Source organism: Hibiscus syriacus, unplaced genomic scaffold (genome assembly GCF_006381635.1).
Source record: "Hibiscus syriacus cultivar Baekdansim isolate YM2019G1 unplaced genomic scaffold, ASM638163v2 tig00112888_pilon, whole genome shotgun sequence".
In the NCBI taxonomy this organism is placed as follows: domain Eukaryota; kingdom Viridiplantae; phylum Streptophyta; class Magnoliopsida; order Malvales; family Malvaceae; genus Hibiscus; species Hibiscus syriacus.
In genome coordinates, this window is record NW_024063415.1 from 1,233,430 (window position 1) to 1,259,412 (window position 25,983).

At 34.7% G+C, this 25,983-nt stretch overlaps 1 pseudogene; it reads right to left on the reverse strand.

Moving 5' to 3' along the window:
- LOC120184398 lies at window positions 1-25,777 on the reverse strand (annotated as a pseudogene).
- Window positions 25,778-25,983: the final 206 nt, after the last annotated feature.

Genomic DNA, 25,983 nt, shown 5'->3' on the forward strand with positions numbered 1-25,983 from the left:
CAAGCACTATTACCGCAATAAATGAACAACATTTATAAGTCAACTCTTCTCATATTCAGAGGAAAAAAAACATGCACTTGAAAAAAAAGGATAACTAATACCATAGGATCGTCCACCTCGCCTCGATTGCGGCTGTTATCTAGCTCCCGCTTAATTTCAGGAGTTACCTATATCAAGAAGACGACAAGGATCACTGACTGCTGAAAATGGAAGACGGGAAGTTACATGTAGCTATTAACAGTACCATGTGAATGAGTGCATCCATTGAGAGAGTGTGAGAAAGAAATACAGAGATATCTTACTAACTTATGCTTTTGTGTCTCGAGTAGAATTCTGAAGTTATCTTAATCTTCCTTGCGCAGTTCATTTTTGTACCTGCAAGTATTTAAACAAAAATGTTGCATACCAGGTATTATAAGCTTGTGAAATACTAAAGATGTACAAAATGTTCCTTCAGAAGAATGGAATTTGAGTAACTTCTAAATCATGAAATATCCCCTCACAGTTTTAGCACTATTTTCTCTCATTCATTTCCTTTCATTATTTTTTTTCAGTTGGAGAAGCAAAATTAAGAATAATTCAATTGATGCTGGACATAAATATTTTCCTTAGAAAAAAATTGTGATCTTATCTCAAACTCATAAATAAAATTTGATCCATAAAAACGAACTCTAAAGTGATATGCTCAAGACGAAAATGTTATCTCCAACAAGTTTACTGACCTTTACACAAAAGCCAGAAGTGATTGATGCCATATTACAGGCATTATCCTTGTATCTTCAAGAAATCTCATAAAATGAGCAACAACAGCATCAACAACACAATATGGCAGAGCGTATTTCTTCTCCAAAAGTAGCTTGATAAAATAACTGCAACAATTTACAGAAAAGCATTACACAGTTTGTAAGAAAAAGCGCTAAAAAAAGAATTGTTCCTTCTCTTATAAAATGAAAGAGAAGGACATATCAACAAGAAATCCAGATCATTAAAATTAAACATGTTAAGAGGTTCCTTCTACTGCCATCTACTTTTTTTGCTTCAAAAAGAGCATGAAAGCATGTGACAGTGTTTGTGTGACAGTGTTTGTGTATGCAAGAGAGAGATAGATAGAGAGGGGTACAAGAAAGAAGAAATGTCAACAACATTATAATACCTTGTTGTGCCACTGCAACACTGCAAGCTTCATTAACGCAACACTGCAATTCCATTTACAAATTAGAAGTCTTCATAATCATCATACCTTAAACAATTAAATGAAAATCCAGCAGCCTCAAGAGTGAAAATGGAATAAACCCACCACGTCCAGAACTTCAATTTCATGATCATCTTGACCCAACCAAATATGTATATATGTTTTACAAAAGAGAAAATAACCTCAGTGACCAAAAATGCCTTATAATATACGATTTTAACCAACTTTTTTTTGGATTTGCCAAAATGACCAACTAAATCGCAATGCGATCGATAATTCGTAACGCGATCTCCGGTATCGCAAATTAGTTTCCAGATTCGCAACGCGATTCTGACTATCGCATTGCGATTTCCCAAATTCGCGTTGTGATTTTCCTAATTCGCAATGCGAATACGTAAATCGCAATGCGATTACGTAAATCGCAATGCGATTACGTAAATCGCAATGCGAATACGTAAATCGCAATGCGATTTACATAGCGCCATTCGTATTAACGCATATTTTTTTTTTCAAATTCCAAACACGAATATATTAATATATCGGAATACTGAACCGTCCACAGTATATCCCGTAATCGCAACTCATAACCTAAAACCCTAAATCACAACTCAGTCTCATCTCCATCTCTCACTCTCTAAGGCAACATCCGTCCCCATCTCCGATGAAATCAGTCCCCACGACGATATCAGTCTCCATCTCCGGCGAAATCATTCACGGTCAGAAATGGAAAATCAACCAAATCAACCACCGAGGGTTAGTTTTTTTAATTATTTTTTATTTTGAAATTTTTGCATTCTTATTAGGTTTTTCATATTGAAATTAATGATAAGTTTACTGGTGTTTTCAATAATAGATTAACCATTTCACTTAGATTGCTTATTATATTCATTCGATTGCTGCCAATACTGCTAAACTGTTTAGTCTTTAACCCTGTGAAGTTAGTATTTGTCTTTGTTTTATCTTTTGGTTGAAGTAATGCAATCCATTCAAGTTTCTTTCAATTTTAGTATTTGAAACCGAGAATGACTATCGCAATGCGATTCTGTCGTTGCGATTTTCATTTCGCGTTGCGATTCTTGCGTTGCGATAGTCATTTTCGTGTTGCGCTTTTCATTTTCGTGTTGCGCTTTTTATTTTCGTGTTGCGATTTAAAGTTTCAGAAACTATTCTTCTTCTGCAAATTGAAACTTGAATGAATTGCATTACTTCAACCAAAAAACAAAACAAATACTAAATTCACAGTGTTGCAAATTTAAGTTTGAAGAATAAACTACTACTCTTTATGTTTATTGTTCTTGTTATATATTCACAGTGTAGTTTTTGGTATATCTAAATTGGTATGTTTATTGTTTTTGCAGAACTTTTATTCGGCTCAATTGACCTTAAGAAATAAAGTAAGCCTGGCCAAAACAATTGCGTCGAAGCTTTCACCTGCACAAAGAAAAATATTTGAGGATACTTGCTTCGGGCCATGGCTGAAAGTACAACATCCGGGTGGAGATGCTATGTTGACCCATTTGTTTCTTCAAACCATACTAGCGATCTACCAGAGACTATACAACGTCGTGATGAAGAGATATGGTTTGATTTTCCACCAGCGTATACGTGTTTTGGGCGGGAGGAGTTTTACTTAATCACCGGTCTACACTTCGGACACGATGATGTAGATCGGTACACTAGACATATTACTCGCCTATCATGGTTTTCCCGGGTTTTTCCTGAGCTGTCAACGGAGAAGCCGAATTTACACGTGGAAGACTTGACGAGATTATTGAATAAGAAAGATGGTTTTACTCGGATGGATGACGTCGATGTTGTCCGAGTATGCCTTCTAATACTTTTGCAAGCCGGCTTTTTAGGCAGAGAGGCCAGACAACCTATTCCTAATGATCTAATTAAATTGGTAGATGACCTAAATGGATGGAACCTATTTCCGTGGGGTTCGTATCTATGGAGAGCTACATGGAATAAGTTGTCGTCTGTCTTTGATGATCGAAAAAGTTTGCGTGGCGATGGTTCCAAATACACTTTGTCAGGCTTTATTTGGGCATTTAAGGTAATAATTTTTATATAATGTTTCCAAAATTATAATTAATTCTTTAATAATTACTAATGTTTGTTATTATATTGTTTGTAGATTTGGATATTTGAGGCCTTTCCCGCCATGCAGACATATGCATTAAAAACTTCTAATGATATTCCTAGGGCTATTTCCTGGAAGAGGAAACGGTCCTTGCAGCAATGGGAAGATTTACTACCGTATACTACAATAAATAATGTAAGTTAACACAAATACTACCATATGTTTATAAACAAGTTATTACTAGTACACGTTTAACTTTGTTTGAGCTTTTATATTGTTAGGAGGCCAACACTCCATTACAGAGGCTGACACCCACGGAAGCTGAGCTTGCCACTGATTGGTGGCAAGCTAGTAAGCATTTTTTTGATAGCACGGATGATGAGCAGCCACCTCTTCGAGAGCCATCACCTCACCCAGAGCCATCACCTGATCGACCCGAATATACACCTCCACAACGAGAGTTATCACTTATTCTGTCACATCATCGAGCCTCTTCTCCACCATCACCTCATGATAGGTGACCGGAAAAGATGCCACGACGTTTATCTCACTGTTCTCCACCTCCACGGGATGAGTTAAGGGAGTTACGTAATGAGGTTAATGCCTTGCGTGAGGAGGTCGGTACTTTACGCGATGACAATGGTGCATGGCGTGTTGAGGTGTCTACTTTACGTGGTGAGGTAGCAGCTCTACGTGAGATTGTAGCATCGTTACAGAACGAGGTTCATACTCTACGCAACGAGGTAAGTTTAATATTTTTCATATATTTAACTTGATGATAAATTTACTCGTAATTTCACTTAGATTGCTTAGTAAATTCATTCGGTTGCTGCCAATACTGTTTAACTATTTATTCTTTAACCCTGTGAAGTTAGTATTTGTTTTTGGTTGTCTTTTGGTTGAAGTAATGCAATCCATTCAAGTTTCAATTTGCAGAAGAAGAATAGTTTACTATCGCAATGCGAAAATGACTATCGCAACGCGAAAATAACTATCGCAACGAGAGAATCGCAATGCGAAAATGACTATCGCAATGCGAAAATGACTATCCCAATACGAAAATGACTATCACAATGCGAATTTGACTATCGCAACGAAAGAATCGCAATGCGAAATGAAAATCGCATTGCGATTCTCTCGTTGCGATAGTCAAATTCGCATTGCGATAGTCATTTTCGCATTGCGATAATCATTTTCGTGTTGCGATTTTGTTGTTGCGATTTTCATTTCGCATTACGATTCTCTCGTTGCGATAGTTATTTTCGCATTGCGATAGTCATTTTCGCATTGCGATAGTCATTTTCGCGTTGCGATTTTAAGTTTCAGATTCTATTCTTCTTCTGCAAATTGAAACTTGAATGAATTGCATTACTTCAACCAAAAGACAAATACTAACTTCACAGTGTTGAAAATTTAAGTTTCAAGAATAAACTACTACTCTTTATATTGTCATTGAACCTGCACTAAACCTATATGTTATCCTTTTAAATGTTTATATAAGTGCTTACTTCTGGAATGTTATCTGATGCATTTTGTGAACAATGATATAATAATGACTTGGGTGAATACCGTGCAAGTTTGAAATATATTTGTCTTTGTTTTCATTGTTTAATATCATGTCTGTTTATTTACTGATTTATGTATTAATTTATTTTTAGCGGCCCGCTAAGGTGGATGCTCTACGTCGGGTTTTTCTTGCAAGACGGAGTTCACGCATCAGACGGCGTGCACGTGCCATTACGTCTCCGTTCACACCAATAGTGCGAAGAATCCGTAAGAAAAAGCCCGACTCACCTGTCATCGTTCAAGAGGCCTCCCCTATCGTTCAAGAGGCCCCTATCATCCCTCAAGAGTCCCCTCCCACCGTTCAAGAGGCCACTGTCATCGTTGAAGAGGTCCCTCCCAACATTCTAGAGCCCGATTCACACGGCGTAATATATCGAATTATTGAGAAGCCCCCTCACGTGCCGGACATGATGGATAACTGTTCGATTTCATATAAGTTACCGGCCAGTACCATTCCGGCAGATGAAGTGGAGAGGAAACAACTACCGGAAACAATTCTGGATAATACCCTTTGGGCTAAGACCGCAGTTGATTTTTATCTACATGAGCAGAGCCAAGGGTGTTACGCTGACATATACAAACTCAACGATGATATGCATTTGTTGATTGAACGGTCTTGGTGGGGTGTATTATTAGGGGTTGAAGACAACGACTATTTCAATGGGGGGGTAAGTCTTATATTTCTTCTTATATTTCAGTTTGATTAATTTTTTTAAAATTTATGTAATTCACTAATATATGTCTTTTTTTGTAAAACAGCATATTGATGCATGGGTGAAACGTCTTCTAATTGTAAGGAAATTGAAGAAAAATATTAAAAAAACGCGATATACAATTATGCCGACGTCTTTTCACGTAGTTAACTTGAAGAATCAACGACAGGAATCATATGTGTTGGCTAATGGACAAGCTAAACTTTATCCTGCATGGTGGGAGGTCGATAAGGTTAGTATATTTGTTTAAATATTTTAAAGGTGTTCATAAATAAGTGCGCAATTTGAATTATTACATTTCGATGCAGGTGTTTATCCCTGTTTTGGACTGTACTCATTGGCTTCTCGTCGAGCTTCAGCTCCCATCCCTAAAGACAATAGTATATGACAGCATGATAAATTACATATCATTGTCTGATTTGAGAGATATGATTAAGGGATAGAGCTCTCATTTGGCTAAATTCTTGGATGCAATTGATTATTGGACTAAGTCTGGAAACAAGAAGCCAAAGAAGTTCAATGTTACAGTTATCAGAGACGAGACCGCGCCACAACAAACGAAGGAAGCCAGAGGGGATTGTGGTCCTCTCGTATGCATGTTCTTGGAGCGTTTGACGACAGGAAGTACACATTTTCTACCTCCCACCGATAGAGATAAAGGTGCAGTAGGCTTGTGGTTTCGGCATTTTATGGCTAGAGCGATATATGCGAGATGCTGCCTACCTGCATCCGCGTTATGAAAGTGTCCATAAACAATTTGTAAGTCAAATGCAAGTGTTGTTAAACATATATACTGTTTTTGGTTTGAAAATGTTTGGTTAAGTAGCTAGAATTCAATAATTTGCTGTTTGTAGGTTTTAGATGTGTAGAAAGTGTTGTTGATTCAATGTTTGGTTTCTGCAGGTTAATCCTGAAGTGAGCTACGTGAAATGGATGTATGGGTGAAAAAGTTGATTTCATTATTATTTTTTTATTGTTTAATTGATTTGTAAAAGATGATTTGTAAATGTTGATTTGTTTAATTGATGTGTACATAATATTTGTGCTTGTTTAATTGATTGAAATGTAATAGTTGATTTGTTGATTTCAATATGCATTATGTTGAATGCAAAACAGACTATCGCAACGCGGAAATGACTATCGCAACTAGAGAATCGCAATACGAAATGAAAATCGCAACGAGTGAATCGCAATGCGATTTTCATTTCGCATTGTGATTCTCTCGTTGCGATAGTCATTTCCGCGTTGCGATAGTCAATTCTGCATTGCGATAGTCATTTCCGTGTTGCGATAGTCATATTCGCGTTGCGATAGTCAAATGAATGTCTAATAAGTGATAACAACTGAACATATCATAGCAATGTTCAAACTCAAGTTACTAATACATGCCTAACTGAAAATGTTAAAAGTTCACACATAATATACACATAATACAACGTTTGCATTTAAAAATCACCTAAGTTAACAGTCCCAAAAGGTGAAGCCGGTTGTGATTGGGATTTTGATGAGGATCCATATTTTGGTAGAGGAAAAGATGATTGTGATGGTACTGGTGATCCACATGTCAACCTTGTATGACCACTTTCCTTGCACCGACTACATGTCGATCTCTTCTTCTCTTCACCCTTAGACGGTATACGATCGTGACTTTTTGGTCGGCCAAGTAGCCTTCTGTCCATGGCTGGTGGCAAAACTGTTTGTAAGTCATCTGGTATGTCCCACTCAGAAGGATGTGGAATAGGGTAGACAATCTCGCCATAAGTCTGTCGATATACTTCTGTAGTGTAGCAATCCATAGCATATGCGCTTGAATCATCTTGGTTTAGATGAAGAGAAACTTTTATAACATGGCCACACGGATAACCAGATGTTTGCCATTTCATACAACTACACGTCTTTGCATTTAGATCGACAAGCCCATTTAAGTTATTATCCAGTACTTCAAACAAAGTGTTTGAACATGGTTCAACTCTCCATGACGTTGACTTCACAACACGTTTCGTTATCTTTTTTCTGTCCATGGTGTAACACGATGTTCCTGTAAATTTAAATAAATAATACTTAGTAAAATATATGATAAGTTACGAATTTAAAGAAATAATACATGCATGGTTTCTTTTCTTGTAGTACCACTGTTGAATAGAGGCTCAAAAAAACTCCATTAACATAGTAATGGGTAATTTCCGGGAATGACGACTTCGAGCGTTGATTGATTCTGCACTATTAGACGTCATGAAACCATATCTTGCTCCAAGTTGATGTACTCTTGACCATCTTTCAAACCCGACATCTTCTAGTGTTTGAGCTCACTGAGGCAAAACACGTCTTAAACAATTTATATGCTTATTAAAATCCACTTCCCGATAAGCTTTTACAGCCTTCCAGTATGTCCATTTGTGATTTTTTTTACCAGCAGACCTTGATTTTAGATTTCTATACAAATGAACACCAGAAAGTCCATGAAAAGCATCTGGGAAACACCTTCTAACATCGTTGTCAATTGAGTTTGCCCTATCGGATATGATTGTCAGATTACTAATAGGACCTATGCAATCCCTAAGATGCCCCATAAACCATGTACATGAATCAGAGGTTTCAGATTTGCCAACCCCGTAAGCTATTGGCAGTATCCCATTATTAGCATCCATGGCTACTGCTAATAAGTTTACTCTAAGGTATCGACCTTTTAAATGTGCTCCATCAACTATAATAACTGGGCGCATGCAATTAATAAACGAACTAATCTACAAAATCATATACACAAGAAATATAATCATTTAAATGTGAAATGCATGTAACTAAAAAAAATGAGTCAACAAAATTATATTGATTTACTAACCGCAGCACCAATGGAGATAAACAGCAACTCAAAGCGTCCATCTCTAACTGTTTTGATATGAGTTACTATCCCAGGATTTTTCAGCTTTAAATTTTGACAATAAGCCGGCAGTTGGGCAAACGATGCTTCTGGCGACCCCCTCAACAATTCCAAGGCATAACATTTGGCTCTCCAAGCTTGAGAATATGAGATATTAATCTTGAACCGACCATTCATGTCAGTCATAATTTCATGTCCCCGATATACCCTACCATTCAAAAACATTAACTCAGCCAGAAAACCACCCAACACCTTTTTGTTTGCCTGTCTATGGTGAGGAAAAACTTGGGTTCTTGAACATGTATGTTTATCAATAAAAGTCCTAACTTGAAACATTTCGCAATCTTTTATCCTCTTTGCAATCATACGCCACGTACAGTTTTTGTCAATCATACACCTTGTTTCGAAACGATATTTGCTTGATTTGTTAACTTTTAGTTGATAGCCATCTTCCACACATTTCGTATACAAAGCTATCTTCAAGTCTTCCTTTGTATCAAAACAATCATCTTTCTTGATACGAATAATTTTTGTGTAACAATCAACTACTATCTTTACCAACTCTTCTTTCGGTATCTGAAGTAATTCTGGCATATTCCAGTTATACTCCCGTGGCATTTTCTTCGGGGACTTTTCTTTGGGGATTTCTTCTTCTTCTTTTTCTTCTTCAGTGTTATATGAATTACATAATGGATGTTCAACATGTTCATTTACAGTCGTAATTTCCTCCTCATTATCATCAACAACATCTTCCTCGGCAACGGCTGTTTCATCATCAAAATTCAGGTATTGACCAATATCAAAATTATTACACGCATGGTCTGTTTCTTCTTCTGAAAAATCATCAAAATCCGAGTATTGACCAAGATCAAAGTCCGGGTATTGACCAAGATCAAATTTCGAATACTGACTAATACTCACAATTTTTTCTGTTGGCTCATCATCGTCTAGCTGGTCAATACGAAAACCGGAATTTGGTGCTGAAAGTTGATTGGGATTTGGATTAGGGAAAGGTTGTGGGTTTTGAGATTGTATTTGGTATTGGAAATATGGTGAAACAATATTTGCTTGGTGATGAAATTGTGGTGGAACCATTAAATTTTGAGCACCATAAATTGGGGTTGAAAAACTTAGTTGATTACTACCCGCTACTGACCCAACTTCACTACTTCTAGGTTCAACAACATACAATGTAACATCATCACTTGAAACACTAATGTAAGCAAAGAATCGTTCAACATCTTCATTGTCGGTTAACAAATAAACTTTACCATTTCTCTGATAAGATAGCCTAAATCCACTTAGGGGCTCTAAATTCAATTTATTTGCAACACGTAACATTAGAGTTTTATAAGTTAACTTTTTTAATGACAGTTTTAGTTGAAGATTCATGGGTAAAGGCATATATTGTAAAACACCATGAACATTCTCCCATGACCCTCCAAAACACAAATCTATCCAAACATGATCAACATTAGATGATTTCATTATTGTAAATTAATTTACTAAACAAACGAGCTGCGAAACTAAAACCTGTTGCCAGATGGGGAAGGATGTCGTTGGATATAGGAACGGATTTCGCCGGAGAGAGTGATAGATGGAGATGGAATGAGTTGTGATTTAGGTTATGAGTTGCTGCTGCTGCGTAGTTATATACCCAAAACATTTGTTTTGCGAAACTAAAACCTGTTGCGAATTTAGAAATCGAGTTGCGAATTTGAAATTCAGTATTGCGATAGTCAGAATCTCGTTGCGATTCACAGATTCGCATTACGATTTACGTAATCGCATTGCGATTTACGTATTCGCATTGCGATTTACGTATTCGCATTGCGATTTACGTAATCGCATTGCGATTTTCCAAATTCGCGTTGCGATTTACGTATTTGCATTACGAATTAGGAAAATCGCAACGCGAATTTGGGAAATCGCAATGCGATAGTCAGAATCGCGTTGCGAATCTAGAAACTAATTTGCGATATCGAAGATCGCGTTGCGAATTATCGATCGCATTGCGATTTAGTTGGTCATTTTGGCAAATCTAAAAAAAGTTGGTTAAAATCGTATATTATAAGGCATTTTTGGTCACTGAGGTTATTTTCTCTTTACAAAATGTTCCTTATTGAATCAAATCATAATCCATTATGCTAGAATCGCTCTAAGTACAATTGTATAATTCCATTTTTATTCTTTTTGGCTTGTTTAAAAGAAAGGGTATTTTGTTTTTTTAAATAGTATATTTTAAAATAAATATGAATATATTAACAAATTTTGATAAAAAAGAATCTGAAATCCATATCAACCAGTTAATTTGTTATTGAATTTATTGATCAAAGGCTTCATTCTTTTTCAGTTCAAGCCTGAAGACACTAGTTTTTTCCATTTGGATTATTATTATTATTATTATTATTATTATTATTATTATTATTATTATTATTATTATTATTACTATTATTATTATGATTATTATTAGTATTATTATTATTAAAAAAAAATTACAGACCCGACCCATTTACACCAGAGCCCAGTTCTGGCCCAACAGATGACCCAAACCCTTTAGGGTTTGTAACATTTCAGCTAGGGTTTTCTAACCCTAGCCTCAGCCGCCAGTGATCCAGAATCCTCCACGCTGTCGCCGCACTTGTTGCCAAGTGCTCCAACCGGCCATTGCCGATGGTCAGCCGCCCCACGTTGACACTCCACTACCAGGTGCCCTAGCCAGTTGCTACCGCCTCGCCAGAAACCTCCATAAGAGCCAGCTGCCCCCTTTACGCCGCAACTACAAAGGTGAGTCGCCCCTATAGTTTGGTGACTCACCGAAGCCTCCTCCATTGCTCGGTCCGAGATCAGTATCATGGTGGCCTATAAAGGCCACCGATCCTGCAGAGAAGAAAAAAAAGAGGGAGAAGAACCCGAGGACAACAAGCAACAACGAAGAGAAAAAAGCGAAAACCGGACAGAGACCAGCATCCACACAACGACGAACAACAACAACCCAGCAAACCAAACAATACCCACAGTAGCAAATCGAAAGCAAAGACAGAAGAGAGATAGAGACTTACCATCATCGGAGGACTTCGAAACGTCGTCGGAGAACAAAAATACCGAAGGTATAAACATTAGATCTAGGAAATTTTAAGGCTTTTTAGGAGAAAAGAAGGCCAGATTTAGTTAAAAAATTCTGGCCTTCGATTTGGTGTATTTTGAGTTTTCCCCGGTGCCGGAGCACGGCTGCCGGCCGGAATTGGCCTCCCTCCGGTGGAGGGTTTTAGAGAGAAGGCAGAGAAATTTTTTTTTCTCTCAGCTAGAGAGAGAATGAAAAGAGATGAAATGGAAAAATGGCCTTAAGGTCTATTGGAATGGGGTATTTATACCCTCACCAAAACGACGTAGTTTTGGTGAGGGGCATTTGTGTAATTTGAGAATGACCAAACCACATGCGCAATCCCTTTAACTTAATAAAATTCTATTTTGGTCACCCGGATCAGTTTTTGCATATATATTAATTGTGTAATTGAATTTTATATAGTTATAATTTAGCCATTAGCTTTATTTATATAATATTTACGGTAAATACTTATTTTAGTCCCCTATAATGTTATTATTTATTATTTTAATCTCGTATTATTATTATGGTTAAATTACATTGTTAATTATTATATTACATAACATTTAGAATTAGGGCCTTTAATTTAGACATTTTATATTTTAATAACTAATTATTTTTACCATAAGTTTTTTTATTTATTTTAGTCATTGTTTATTTATATTTTAATTCTATATGTTTATTTTTAATATATTTAATTATTATTACTATTATTATTATTATTATTATTTAGTCATATAAATAAATATATATATAATAAATAATATTTATTTATTTTATTTGTTTTCTATTAAAATCCTATTTATAAATTTAATTTTATAAATTACTTTTAAATTATTTTAATCAGGTTTTAATATTTATTTTTTAATATTAAGAAAGGACACTCTTAAAGCAACTGGATGTCTATTTTTTGATATTTTTAAATAAATAAATGTTTTAATTTTATAAATTATATATATTTTAATTGTTTTTAGATAAATGTTTTATTATTATTTATTTATTTTTTAATATTAAGAAATGGGTTGTCTTAAAGTACCTAGAAGTCATTTTCTGATATTTCTAAGTAAATAAATATCTTATTTATAAAAATAAAAAATATAGATATTAATATATTTTCTTAAAATTATACTAATAAATTTGAAATAACAGGATTATGAATTAAATATATTTAAATTTTTAAATTTCCAATAATAGAGACAATTTATAATTAATGAGTACCAATTTTGGGCGTTGTGGGGGTTCTAATCCTTCCCCAAACGTAACCGACCACGAATCCTTTTTTTATCTATTTAAAAGAACGAATTTTTGGTTAAACGCAGACCAATTTATCTTTTAAATGATGTTTTCTTAAAAACTCTTTTAAAAGATAATTTTTAGGTATTCGACCTACCTAACCCAAAGGGCCTATGGCGACTCCCAAAACATTTTTTAAAATTAAAATCATTTTTTTATTCACTTTACTTTCCCGCCAAGTAAAAATTTCGTGCTCGGGCGAAAATCGGTTACGACAGCTTGGGGACTCCGCTGGGGACTTGGTCAGGCTTTAAAATCAATTATAAATTGTCCCTATTAATTAGAAATTAAAAATTCATATATTTAATTTATAATTCTTTCTTTTTAAATTTTTTTATATATACTTATTATTTTTATAATATTTTTCTTTATTACTGTTTTTATTTTATACTCAAGTATTAAATTTCATTATTTATTTGTTTGTCATAGGTTTGAACATTTCTCCTCACACACAATACTTATACATTGCATAACATAAGCTTTATAATCAAGCTTGTCCCTTTTAAGTGGGAGTGAAAGCGACGTCTTCGTGAGAATTTATTCTCCGTGTCAGACCTAGAAAGTAGCTTTCGGGGTTCATATGCTCTATATCTTCGTGAGAATTTATTCTCCGTGTCAGGCATAGAGAAATGTGTCCCCTCGAATTGAACTCGATCTATTTAAGTCTGTAGTGGACTAGGATTGAGGGTTGGCAGCCCAAGAGGGAACCAACAAGGACAATTCGAGTACCTTTACTCCTAAAACTGAAACTCTGCACATAAGAAACCCTAGAAATTCTCCTTATCTAAAACGATACTGAAACCCTATCCATAGGTGTACACAAAGGAGAAACAAGCTCTAGCTTTTAATTTATTTGATTTCATTTTTTTCTAAATAAAGCATGCAAACTAGTAATCATGAAGTTAAGTTAATTTTTCCAAATAAAGCATGAAACTAGAAAGCATGAGGTTAGGATATATACCATGATAGAATCTTTTCTAACCAATTTATTTTTCCTTTCTCATTTTTATTTTTTCATATATTTTGTTTTGCTCTAACCTGTTTATATTGATTTCTTTTGTTTGCATTGCATAATCATGGCATAACCAAATGGTGTTGACTTGAAAGGCTGTTCATCAAATTGGAAAGAAATCATAAATGGACAAAGAGTTTTATGATCAAACAAAATATGACGCGGCCAAGGAAAGACATCATGAAGAAATTTCGATGATAGAAGCAAGCTATGCACAAAAAATATCCTGTTATATTAATACCAAAAGTATTACACAAAGATCCTTCCAGATTAATACCAAAAGCAATCTACGGTAAGAGTATCAGTCGGGACACGCAGAATAGAGAAGGTTTTTATGAAGCTCAAACATGTTTTTGAAAGATCAAAACAAGAAATTGAGCACAAAAGTGGAAACCATGCATGAAGATTTCCAAAAGATCAGTCAAGCCTTTCAAAATGCTGGCATAGGAAACACCCCAGAAGAGTGGATAATAGGGGTCACCAAACTGAAAAAGAATTGCAACATATATGAATATCTTTTCCAAGAACTTCTTGAACACAAAGGTTCTCTTACAAGGAAAAATGAGCAACTCCGAGAAGTGACACAGAAGATGAAGGAAAAAGAGAATGTCATGGAAGAAGCTGTAGTCCAGACAAGCAATATGACCCAGAAGTTGATAGACTAACTCGGCTTTAGAGAAGTTAGGAGGGAAATTTATCCCCATATGTAAAGTTTTATTGAAGTTAGGACTGAAAGTTATCCCCTATATGTAAAGTTTTGTTTGATGCAAGGAAACTTTTGTGTTCAATGAAATCTGTTCTAAGATGATCACTCTTGAGTAACACCTTTTCATACATGCATTTGCATTTACATCTTTGCATTTTCATTTTACTTTTTATGTTTGCTTTTATATTGCACAATTTGCATTCTTATTTTTGAATTGTTGTATTTACATTTGCATCTTTGTATAATTACAACTATATTTTCAAACTTACATCATACATTAAAACATTCATTCATTAAAATAAGGTTCAATACTCAGAAATCGTTGCTTCAACAGAGACTAATGTGACCAAATCCTGCGAAGAATATCGAGTACAAGAAAATGGGAAAAGAAATCAAAAGGCTCCCATGGATGTAATTCGAGATTGGCCCATAGGTCTAAAAAGGAATGGGGAGATATAACCCAGAAGATACCTCAGATATCTATATCAGATTTTCTGAAAACAGGTAAGGAAAGGGGTAACTTAAGGAGTCTGGTTAATACTACCCCAGTTGTAGCTGAAATGAGCATCAAGTACCCCTTCGATCATAGGAGAGCATTTAGTCGTTCAGAACGATCAAGGAAAATGAAAATTTCTTGAGCAAGAAAAACTCTAAAGGTGTTTCAAGAATCTATCTCAGATCTGTACCCTCATTTGGTTAAAGGCCAATACATTACACCAAGATTGGTGAAAGTATCACCAAAGCCTTATGCCCATTGCTATGATCAAAATAGTTTCTGTAATTTTCACTTGGGAGTATCTGGGCATTCAACAGGGAATTGTTGGTCACTGTTAAAAGAAATAGAGTCGCTCGTTGACAAGGGAGTCTTGACACAAGAAATTGTCAAGAAATGGGGGGGAAAATAAAGATGAAAATCCTGGGCCAATTACACACCCAACATTCAAGGAATGATGAGGCATGATAGATAAATAAGTGGAAGTCGTTATTTACCATTGTAGTACTTTCTATTTTCAGCATCTTGTTTGAACTTGTCTTTTGTTCCTTTCTTTGTCTTGGTGTGCAATAAATAAACTTGTGTTGCTTTTATGATTATGAGCAAGGAATCAAATTTTTAATCTTGAAATTTTTGAGTATCAAGTAGATTAAATATCCTTTTTCAAGAATTATAGATCTTTGGCAAGTGGTAAAATTATACATTCCATATCCCATCCAATGCCAATTACTTGACCCTTACTAAAACCAAATCTTGACCATACATTTATCTGAGACTCTGAAGTCATGTCTCTCCATATTTTTGAGACACCAAATTCAAATGTTTACTTTCTTGTATAGAGTTGGTTGATAACCTTACACCATACACATGACTTCAAAAGTCACACATCTGTCCTTCCAAATACAAAATCATCATTTTATTGGTGAAACCAAAAAAAACCTCAAAAGAACCAAACTTTCAATTACCCATGAATCTTCATGAAAGAAATGACGAGATGAGGCATCATTGACCAACTTATCAAAGATAATTTCGAGTAATTGGGGCATACTTGAAGCAAGAAGAAAAAAAGAAAAAGATGGATTGATTTGAATAATTATATCATGCATTAAGTACATTGTTTTCATGAAATAAAGATTATCTTGAATATTCATCCCCTGGGGATACCTCTTTTTACAAAGGCTTCTGTGTATGAGATGACGAACGACATTGTTTCATTTATCCTTTCATATTATATATATATATATATATATATATATATATATATATATATATATATATCCCTTGTTGTCCCCTTTTGAGCCTATAAATATTTTCTTCTGATTCAACCTTAACCAAGGATCACCCTCCATATTGGGGGGCAAGAAGAATGATATCTGCTCACACGAATAAAGATTGTCAATTACGAAGGAAAACCTTCATGAAATGAAGAGAGTTTTGAACTACAAGGTAGGTCAAATACAAAGTGCTTGAAGATCAATCCATTCAAGAATAACAAAAGAATTTCTGAAATGCAAGAGGAAAAGGAGGTTCTCAAAGCAATTGGAGTCATATACTTATTCATCAGAAAAAAAGAGAAAAAAAAGAAAAAAATGAACAAGAAAAAATTGAATCAAGATGGGTGACTCATTAAGCCTCAAGTTACAAGGTTGATCAAGTGCAATAAGTTCAAAGATTTATATTCAACAAGAAGTACAAGAAATGCTGGATATGAATGAATCTTATAGAAACCTCCCCAGTAAAGTAGATCCAAGTCAAGCAATACAAGATTGAAGGCATCATAATGAATTGATCCTTGGTTCAATTACCCTTAAACACTTTTTTGGGCCTTTTTATCCATTTCTTTCGTAACCATAAGCCCTAGCCTACGTTACGTACCTGAAAAGTCCATTCTAATCATACATGGATTTCTATGTGAAAGGGACTATCTTCAGATTTCATTCCACTTCTCAGGATTGATTTTTATTTGCAAAAATTGGTTTTTTTAAATCTTTAATGCATGATATAGAAAAATGATAAAAGGGGGGTTCAAGATGTAAATTTTTAAATAACATCTTGGAACCAAATGAGGATTCAAGTTGAAAACTGGAAAAGGCAGCTTGAATATTGAATGGTGTAACAATGACATAAGAGACGATCTTAATCTCTTGATGAAGCACCGCACATCCCAAAGACGTTCCTTGAGATTTTGGAACCACGAAGTATCTCTATGAGATGAGTATAACAACCATTCCTTCAAGATAGTGGAAGCTCAAAGAGACATACATGCTAGATCAACATGATAGACCTTACTTTACCAGAATCAACCTAAGCCTTAAAACAGTCAGTAATATTGACACTTGCCATAGGACTATATTTTTTGATTTAAAAGAATAGTTGATTTATTTGATGTTCATTAAACTCATGTTTTATGATTTGATTCTATTGTGAACCTATAAGAGGCAATACTTTACAAAATTCTTTCATTATTTGATAAAGAAATGAGAAAAAACATTTTCAAACAGGACAGTCTTAAATGAGGAAAGTCCTTGAAGCAAATTGTTGCCTCTTCTACCTTTATTGAAGAAAAGGAATGAGCGAGGCCAGAATAAGGGTCTGAGAAGCCAGAAAGTCTGAAGAATTAAACTTGTGATGCTCTCCTATGACATTATTAGCAATTCATCAAGAAAGATTATCACTTATCTTATGCTGAGGACGATAAGCATCACCAGAAAAATTATTTTCCCCAGCTATCAATCCATGTTCTCTAGAAGATTACATCACATATCCATAAGTCCATATGAATGGGATATGTAGGTGTATATCTTGAAGCAGAAAAAGAGGCAGTCAATGTAGCAGTCATAGCAAGAAAAGACGCAAACAAAAATCTTCTAGTTCATCCCGATGATGTTTATTTCTTCTGGTAAGGTTGTTACACTGGATGCCACCACCAACAAGGTCGAATTCACCAAATCTACTCATTAATTGCTCCAACCGATCACCATTCAGTTCTTGCGCATCTATTTTTAAAGGTACGCCAAGACAGTAGAAGGTAACCTCTGTATCACTGATCCTAGAGAAAAGAGACAAGACATTGATACCACCGGGGAACATGTCTCTAGAAGATCCTCCTCTTCGTGTATGGTTTTAGGGAAACCTAGAAGCATTTCCACCTCATTAGGTTCAAGTGGAACAACTTTATTCCTTCCAACCCATACCAGATTCCATTTTCGGCACTCATCAAGAATATATTTCTGGACACTCGAATGTGGCTCATCGTTATAAGCTTCAAGAGCCTTATGGATCCTTTCTGTCAATTTGGCACTTCCTATGCATGTTTGTAAACAGTTCAAATTTGTTCTTGGATCCCATGAAGGCCTCTATGTTTTTTTTCAATGAAAAAGCATCATGTATGGTGCATGGAGAAAGCGGAATAAGAGGAAAACTATTATGAATTGGCAGATTATGAATATAGCCCTTTTTCGTGCAGCAGTACAAAAATACTTTGAATCTACAAATTCTGGCTCTACATCGTATAAGTACCATGACATTTCGGTCCGAACACCAACTGGAGTAAGTACCACGTTCTCGTAGTAGAAATAAGGAGGCCCAATAGCATCTTCTGGAAGTGTTCTTTGAGTTATCTGATCTGTTTCGGTAGGAACCCCAAAACCAATAATTGGATTTGAAAGATGAACTGCATGATATTCTTCATTAATAAGCTTCTTTTCAAGCTTCCTCTGCTTCTTCCTTTTCTAAAAATCATAACCCGAGTTTTATCTTTTCTTGTAATTGGAGTCACTATATAATGGCTTCCTATCTTCTACCAGAAGAAGCGCGTCAGCAGCCTTAGCTATTTGAGCAGCACATATAAAATCTGTCAACTCTACAATTGATGAATCCAGACCACATCTCTCTATGGCTATTGAAGCATCAGCCTCTGAGTACCCCATTTTCGTCAAGTATAACAGTTTATTCTCCTTATCAGAATCAGAATTCAAGATTTCCTCGGTATCAGAAGAACTATCAATATTTGTGAAATCATCCTGAAAGATCGCTTCATAATCAGATGAGTAGTTATCAGAATCAACATGTTGCATGGATGCGAACTTTTCAAGAGCCTGTACCACTGTATATGTAGTCTTGCTATTGCATCAAAATAAGATTACTGTTCACATAAATTGGTTTCTATCCCACAGAAAAGTATATTCCAGAAATAACCTTCACTGAAAACAAGGTTTACTGTATCGGCTTGGAATAAATTACCAAGCGATTTATACCACTCTGTCCGACTAGACCCCTCCAGATCCAGAAAATGGTCATCTCAAACATTTCTGTCAGAATGATTGATTATTTCTTAAGTTCGTGACAACATGAAGAGAATTCCTCAAGTTGCTTAACAAATGTTGTTTAGTGACATCAGAATGAGAGTATTCAAGATAAATAGATTTGAGACACAAATAAAGCTGCAAGTACCCATAACAGTACATTGTCAAAATTGCACCTCATGGGGATCATGATTTTGAAATCAAACAAACATTGAAAGTAAGCCTTACAGTTTATAAAGTTGGGGGCATTTTGAAGGCCCACTTCAGACAGATCCATGATGGGTATTTTGAAGGCTCAGATCAACAAGCAGCAAATGTTGGGGCATGCTGAAAGCCCATTTCAAACATAATCAGGAATATTGATGTATTTTGAACGTTCATATCAGTAAATGTTGGGGCATGCTGAAGGCCCACATCATCACGTGTTAAAGATCATTGATTTGAGCAAATATTTCCAATGAGACAGAAATGTATGAAGAATGAAAAAGATGAAACAGTGACAGTCAAACTGACTATACATAATTGCTTCGTTCATCAAGTAGTTGCACTATAGTCCTATTGTTAAACAAATATCTACTCAGCAAGTATGGTTTCAAATACTCAATTTTCTTAATCATGTGTCACATGATAGTGTGTTCTTTGTTAAGCTACATCACAGTTGCATGGAAAAAGATGGTCCCCATGCAGACCATTCGATCCGGGGTTCAGTTCCTCGAGATCTCGGCTTCGAGTTTGGCATTTTGTATGTCGATGATGATTGGAAATATTTCTTTAAGGTTCCTAGTAGTTAGTTTCAATCATACTGTTAGGGTTACGAAGATATTTTTCACATCATTTTCTGTTTACTTGATGACATTAAATAAAGAGGCTAAGCTTACGTATATTACCCTTATTCCCGGTGTTACTGGGGTTATCATTGCCAATCAGGGTGAACTGAGTTTTCATCTATTTGGTTTATCATGTGCGTTTCATCTACGACAACAAGAATTCCATGAACCTCCTTCTGTACATGTGTTTCTACTTCCTACAATGTTCATTACGGAAGAAAACGTGATCGATATCACACTTGTCTTATTCAAGATGATATCAAGATCAATTGATATCTCTTATTCAATTCGTCACTAGCATATCTCATGAATTTGACCAACTTTTTGGTCATACCATCATCACACTTGTATTCCCATTAAGTTTTGGTCTCAAATAGTCTTGTGATATCATACAAAAGTTCTGAACACTATAAAAGAGCTTCCCTGACCAGAAATCTGTGCAGAAGCCACATGAAAGGATGAATGTATTGTCAAATGTTTTACAAACATTTGAGCAGAAGCCACATGAAAAGATGAATGTATTGTCAAATGTTTTACAAACATCTGAACAGAAACCACAGGAAAAGATGAATGTATTGTCAAATATTTTACAAACATCTGAGCAGAAGCCACAACTGAATGAATGTGTTGTCAAATATTTTATGAACCAATGATTATGGTGCTGAACCAATTTTGCGATCCTATGGTATTTCCATTTATGGATGCAATATAAAGTTTGTCTTCTTCAACCCCAAGGTTACAAATGAGATATGATGAAAATTTCTTTCCATAGAAGGGAAACAGAAATTTTAACAACAAGAAACTAGTGGATCCAACTAAAGTTGAACGACAGGTTGTTGTTAAGCATCTTGACATGATATGGTCCAAATTGCCTTGTTCGATACCCTCTTTATGATGCGTTTCAAGAGTCAAATCAGAACAGACGCTGATCTCTTAATTAATTTACTGAGTCAGGCATATCTACATCTACATTCTTCAAAGATGATAGATTCTATCTTCAAAGATGATATATTCTCTTTCAAAGATAAACGTTTTATTGGATTTTTACACAAGTTCAGATGAAGAAAGCCAGTTTTATCAAAGACAAAATGGGGCATCAAGGTCATAGTTCTGACTACGACAAGAGTTCCATAAATAAAACATTTTTTCTGGGACTTTCATAAAACAAAGAAAACACAAATATTACTCTTCCCAAAACAGAAATGCCAGCTTGAAATGACATTTTGACCAAGTAAAGGAAGACCATGTTTACCACTTTGAAGTAAAAAAATACACTCAACATTCATGCATCATAATGAGAAGAACTCATCTGAAGAAGGAAGAAGAAGTTCATAATGAGAAGAACTTGTTCAACCTTTTGCTCGTATTCATCACTTGATGGATCAACATTGCCAGGCAGAGTTCATAATGAGAAGAACTCATCTGAAGAAGGAAGAATAAATTCATAATGAGAAGAATTTGTTCCAACCTTTTGCTTTAATTCATCACTTGATGGATCAACTTTTCCAGAGAAAGTTCGTAATGAGAATAACTTATCTGAAGAGGAAGAATACATAATGAGAACTTGTTCAACCTTTGTTTGATTCTATCACAGAAGAAGATAGATCAACATCAACATTTCCAAAAGTGTTCATAATGAGAATAACTCATCTAAAGAAGAAGAAGAAGTTCATAATGAGAAGAACTTGTTCAACCTTGCCTTAATTCATCACATAGGAAGCCAATTTAACAACCCCTCTTTTGAAGATCAGTATTTCCAGAATTAGTTCATAATGAGAAGAACTCATCTGAAAAAGCTGAAGAAATTCATAATGAGAAGAATTTATTCAATTTTTTGCTAGATTACATCACAGAAAGAGATAAATTGTCATCCCCAGTGAAAAAATGAAAGAGTTCATAATGAGAAGAACTTGTTCAAAATTTCCATCCTAATCAAGTGAAGTTAAATGAAAAAACTTATTGTCTTTTCGTGTTTGCCCTATCCTCATTAACACAAGAATGAGAAAAGAGGGGCAGCTGAAGACACTAGTTTTTTCCATTTGGATTATTATTATTATTATTATTATTAAATAAAAAAAATTACAGACCCGACCCATTTACACTGGAGCCCAATTCTGGCCCAATAGATGACCCAAACCCTTTAGGGTTTATAACATTTTAGCTAGGGTTTTCTAGCCCTAGCCCCAGCTGTCAGTGATCCAGAATCCCCCACGCCGCCGCCACACTTGCTACCAAGTGCTCCAACCGGCCATTGCCGACAGTCAGCCACCCCACGTTGACACTCCACTGCCAGGTGCCCTAGCCAGTTGCTGCCACCTCGCCAGAAACCTCCAGAAGAGCCAGCTGCCCCCTCCACGTCGCAACTACAAAGGTGAGTCACCCCTATAGTTTGGTGACTTACCGAAGCCTCCTCAATTGCCCGGTCCGAGATCAATATCCTGGTGGCCTATAAAGGCCACCGATCCTGTAGAGAAGAAAAAAAAAGAGGGAGAAGAACCCGAGGACAACAAGCAACAACGAAGAGAAAAAAGCGAGAACTGGACAGAGACCAGCAACCACACAACGACGAACAACATCAACCCAGCAATCCAAACAATACCCACAGTAGCAAATCGAAAGCAAAGAGAGATAGAGACTTACCATCATCGGAGGACTTCGAAACGTCGTTGGAGAACAAAAATACCGAAGGTATAAACATTAGATCTAGGAAATTTTAAGGCTTTTTTGGAGAAAAGAAGGCCAGATTTGGGTTTAGAAAATTATGGCCTTCGATTTGGTGTATTTTGAGTTTTCCGGCCACCATGAACGTTGGTCGGCGGTGGTTGCCGGCGCCGGAGCACGACTGCCGGCCGGAATTGGCCTCCATCCGGTTGAGGGTTTTAGAGAGAAGGAAGAGAATTTTTTTTTCTCTCAGCTAGAGAGAGAATGAAAAGAGATGAAATGGGAAAATGGCCTTAAGGCCGATTTGAATGGGGTATTTATACCCTCACCAAACCGACGTAGTTTTGGTGAGGGGCATTTGTGTAATTTGAGAATGACCAAACCACGTGTGCAATCCCTTTAACTTTATAAAATTCTATTTTGGTCACCTGAATCAGTTTTTGCATATATATTAATTGTGTAATTGAATTTTATTTAGTTATAATTTAGTCATTAGCTTTATTTATATAATATTTAGGGTAAATACTTATTTTAGTCCCCTATAATTTTATTATTTATTATTTTAATCCCGTATTATTATTATGGTTAAATTACATTGTTAATTATTATATTACATAACATTTAGAATTAGGGCCTTTAATTTAGATATTTTATATTTTAATCACTAATTATTTTTACCACAAGTTTTTTATTTTATTATTTACACCAATAGTTTTAATTTTTATTTATTTTAGTCATTGTTTATTTATATTTATATTTTATATGTTTATTTTTAATATATTTAATTATTATTACTATTATTATTATTATTATTTAGTCATATAAATATATATATATATATATAATAAATAATATTTATTTATTTTATTTATTTTCTATTAAAATCCTTTTTATAAATTTAATTTTATAAATTACTTTTAAATTATTTTAATCAGGTTTTAATATTTATTTTTCAATATTAAGAAAGGACAGCCTTAAAACAGCTGGATGTCTATTTTCTGATATTTTTAAATAAATAAATATTTTACTTTTATAAATTATATATATTTTAATTGTTTTTAGATAAATATTTTATTAATATTTATTTATTTTTTAAATATTAAAAAATGGGCTGTCTTAAAACACCTAGAAGTTTTTTTCTAATATTTCTAAGTAAATAAATATTTTATTTATAAAAATAAAAAAAATATATATATTAATATATTTTCTTAAAATTATATTAATAAATTTGAAATAATAGGATTATGAATTAAATATATTTAAATTTTTAAATTTCCAATAATAGAGACAATTTATAATTAATGAGTACCAATTTTAGACGTTGTGGGGTGCTAATTCTTCCTCAAACGTAACCGACCACGAATCCTTTTTTTATCTATTAAAAAGAATGAATTTTTGGTTAAACGCAGACCGGTTTATCTTTTAAATGATGTTTTCTTAAAAACTCTTTTAAAAGATAATTTTTAGGTATTCGACCTACCTAACCCAAAGGGTCGATGGCGACTCCCAAAACATTTTTTAAAATCAAAATCATTTTTTTATTTACTTTACTTTCCCGCCAAGTAAAAATTTCGTACCCGGACGAAAACCGGTCACGACAAAGCCAAACATGAAATATTATACAAGCAATTAACTTGCTTTTAAAGATTCATAAATCCAGCCGCCTTCGATAACTGCCTCCCTGAGACTTTTTCAAGAACACTCCCAACGATAATTGCCTCCCTGAGATTGCATGTCCCTGACTGAAAAAGAGCATGCGAAAAAAATGGAGAACTTTAATGTTAAAATAGATGAAAAGAGCCTACCATACAATCCAACTATAATTCTCTAACACCCAGACAGAAGCCCAAATTTTATGTTATCCTTTTGAGAACAAAAAAAAAAGAGAGAAATCATGCAGCTGCAATATCAATCTGAAAGAGAAAACTTGAGGCTACAAAAGAAAGGGAAAATTGAAATGCTTAATGAAGATAAGGATAACTTGATTTGGTCAGGTAGAAAAAGTAGAGATAGAAGCAAAAGATTCATTTTGGTAGGAAGAAAGTTGTATACCTTACACAATGGAAACAATATTTGTTAAATGCAACAGGTATGTATAGAGCCTTCTTCCAAGAATGATATAGAGCAAAATGAAGTCGCTTATTCTTCCTAATATTATCTCTAACGCGAGGAAGCAAGACTAGCCTATAACGCTCTGCCTTCTTAGCAACCAAATTGGAAGCAAATATTCTTGTGGCTTGAAACATCGCATTTGGAGACCAATTCTCAGGCTGAGTCAAGTACAAAACATCCTCCCAGAGTTGCATTGAAGGAATGTGTTTAAAGGCTTTGGGCATTTTCCCCGCCGTGTATTTGTTCAGAAACTTGCCAACTCTGTACATTGAGTTCATATCCACATTTTAAGGGTTCTGCACTTTCTTTTATAGATAAGAAAATAATCTTACAAACAAAAGGGGAGGAATATTACCCCTTATACAAATCTATGAGAGAGTTGTCCAACTTAGGCATAGAACGTGTTTCTGCAATTTAACAAATTGAACCATCAAACCTCATATTTTTCATGAGGCAAAATTCTATCACAATATATTAAATAATCGACAATAATCAATTTAAAAAGTTACCTGAAGCAAATTTTGCATCATTCTCCTTGATCTTTTGAATTATAACGCCTGCAAGTGTTCTCTGTGGACCATCATCCTTTGATAAGAATGCCTCAAGCAATTTCTCATCATCCTCTTCAATTTGCTCCTATAACATAAAATAAGTAGTGTGTTTTGATTAACAAGAACAATTGCAATAGTCTGCAAACAGCAAGCAAAAAAATATACTAAGAAACTCCATTTGCTTGTTACTTCTGATACTTGCTTTATGCTATTTGCTTACATATCTCAAAATTGCTAAAAGGAGAAAATCATATTTGGCATTGTAACAAAACTGCCACATTTTCGACATAAAAATTAAATCTTTAACTGTTCATATTTGTAATCAAAAGGAAACAGTAACAGAAAATGAAGCCTAAGGACCAAAAGAGCATTCAAGTAAAGACAATTAGTTCGGAAATTAATGTTGAAAGTTTAATTAAATAAAATATAGTTACATCACAGTTGGAATTGCACGTCCAGCTCAGTTGGTAGAGCGTAAGGATCTTA